Here is a 2,740-nt window from a genome sequence, read left to right on the forward strand (position 1 = left end):
ACTTCGTAGTCGTAAGCTCGCAACAAAAAAAAATGAATTAGCAACTTGAAAAGAAAACCCAATCCTAAATTAAAATCTGGACACAAATAAATAAATAAAATTGATCAAAGATGAAACTCAAAGATTTATACCTATACTATTAAAACTAGCCAACTTCACAAATGAACCAACAAAGTAATAGATTTATATAGAGCCAACTATCCATTAACATTACATATTAAGCTACACCTTGCTAAGCTCTTAATTCCAGAAACTAAACTAGAATGACATAGAAGCTTATAGCAGAATAATGAAGGAGAAGACATTTTCTAAATAATCGCAATGTCCTTAAGATTCAAATGATGGGCAAGAATAAGAACATGTAACTATCCCCAATCAACTCACTTCTAATGCCTTAAAAGAAAACCAGACAATCCAAAAAACATGTAGTAATTTAACCATTTATATTCTTGTCACAACATGTGAAGCATACACATTATATAACTTGAGATCACACAAAAGAAAGAAACACAATTGACATCACAGGTTAGGATCAACGGCAGGGAGCAAAATAACTAACTGGAAAGGTCCAAATTGCATTATATTTCATCAATTGCACATAGCTTATCATCAAAATTATAAGCACAACAGAGGAAATTAGAGGAAATAGGCAATCCAACTAAAGGAAAATGCAAACTAAGATAAGCTAAGACCGGGAAGGCTATAGAGAGAATCTCTTTGTATTAATCAAATACGAATAACAAGCAATTTCTGACTAAAATAGGAAAAAAGGAGGCACAGATTCGATCAAAACAAGGCATGTCAGATAATGGGACAATATACCCCAAGCCACTGCGAAGAAAGGGGGAAAAAGGAGGGGCAGTCGAGACCAACTCGGATATAGACAAGAAATCTTCAACTTTTAGCATGATTCAAGGCGAAACATACAAGCAAAACTCTGTAAAATTTAGAAAGCTAACAACTAATATAGATTCCAACATCTAACCTTAAGAACAGAGGGTGAGGCAGTAAAGCATTCAACTCATGCGATTACCCTATTTGAAGTAACAAGAGAATGAAGACAACCTTCATATATCGAATAAAGCAAACGAAATCACCTATAGAAGGTGATTCCAAACTACATGACTGACTCATAACTTCGTAGTCAACCAAACGAAACAACAGTGAAACAAGAAGAAAAGGAAGAAAACCAACTCAACGCCTTACGGAAAACATTAAGACTTCGAGCAAAACAACCCAAAAAAAGATACTTGAACCGACAAAAGAGCTTATATCAATGCTTTGCAATCAACAATAAGTCGAAACAAATTCAACATTCTAACATTTAGACGCCTCATACAACAGAATCAAACTGCCAGCACATCAGGAAACCAAAGACACGAACAGAAACAAATATTACCTTTTGAAATGCAGCGTACTGGGACAGCGACGAGCTGAGACGAGCGATATAACCACCACAATGAGAGTTTCGAGAAATTCGGCAAATCCCCCGCAACCCACGAACAAGAAGGAGAAAATATATCTAACTAATAGGTATTTCTTATGTCTTTTATAGCTTTGCAATTCTTTTTCTCTGTAAATTCTTACCCTCAAAATCCAACTTAAAAAACATGCCCCCAAATCACTTGAGCATAGAGAACTATTTCTGGGGAAAATTGGGGCGATTTAGGGGGATGGAATTTTGAATTCATATGCTCTTTTTCAAGGAAACAGTAAAAGGGATGGGCAATTTCTGAAAAGGGGGATGGGGACGCGACTGCTGCAGAAAAGGAGGACGGCAGACACTGGTGGTGTTTGGTGCTGCTACTGATGTTGACGTGATCGTCTAGGCGTATGGGTTCACTGTACTGGAAGGAGAAAGGAGACACTATTTATTTTCTGGTTTTCGTGAAGAAATATTTCACATGCACTTGACTCAATTAGGAATTTTCAAAATCACCACTTTTTTCAACGTACATGCCCTCAAATGAAAGAAGTGTCCCAAGACCATACACACAAATAAACAAGACAAGGGACAAAGATGCAAGACTCACACTCACAAAGAATCATCTCATGCACACAAATGTCACACCATAAGCTTGCCCATATTTTCAATCAACAATACTCAACACTCCATTTGGTTAGAAATCTCAAAGGACTTTGTTAAGCTTGTAATATAGGCTTAGGGAAGGTTAGGATATCATTTAGGTATAAGTAGTCTTTCTTATTTCCACTCTAGATGCCCAATATGCCACAATTTTTTCAACTTTTGGAGGATTCAAGTCTCATTAATTCATTTTCTTTCTTTCTTTCTTTTTCAACGGTTTTTCTTTCTTTAAGACTTTCCAGACATCCCTTTATTTCTCTCTTCTATTTTTTTCCTTTTTTTTTATATCAATCCCTCATGAGGCTTCATCCCTTCAATGAATTTTCCATAACCCCGCCAACTTAAGCTTTTAGCCTTAACTTTCACAACCTCAAGTTCAAGGAGGGAAGGGTTCAAAAGAGGGTTACTTTTTCAAAAAGGATAAGGCTTGTAATGTGGTTGTCAATAACAAGGATTAGGCTCAAAGGGGACAACTAAGGATATATCTATGCAAAGGTGGGATTCTTAGGCCAAGTGAACTTCAAGAACATCAAAGAAAGCCTAAGATCATTTCTCCAACAAAACTAGATCAAGACCAACATTTCAAGACCAGCCGGGCAAGTTCTAGGTGACAAAAGCAAACACAAGGCATTATTCAACAACTCACCACACATG

The 2,740-nt window shown here is 36.5% G+C and overlaps 1 long non-coding RNA gene across 1 annotated transcript in view; it reads left to right on the forward strand.

Moving 5' to 3' along the window:
- Positions 1 to 426: 426 nt before the first annotated feature.
- The window catches only part of LOC107059133 (uncharacterized), an 18,465-nt gene continuing 16,151 nt past the window's right edge, over positions 427 to 2,740 (forward strand). The window contains exon 1 of the long non-coding RNA XR_001472515.1: positions 427 to 2,187. This is a non-coding gene — a long non-coding RNA (uncharacterized lncRNA). The remainder of the gene's footprint in view (positions 2,188 to 2,740) is intronic.

Source organism: Solanum tuberosum, unplaced genomic scaffold (assembly GCF_000226075.1).
Source record: "Solanum tuberosum cultivar DM 1-3 516 R44 unplaced genomic scaffold, SolTub_3.0 scf00857, whole genome shotgun sequence".
Lineage (NCBI taxonomy): Eukaryota > Viridiplantae > Streptophyta > Magnoliopsida > Solanales > Solanaceae > Solanum > Solanum tuberosum.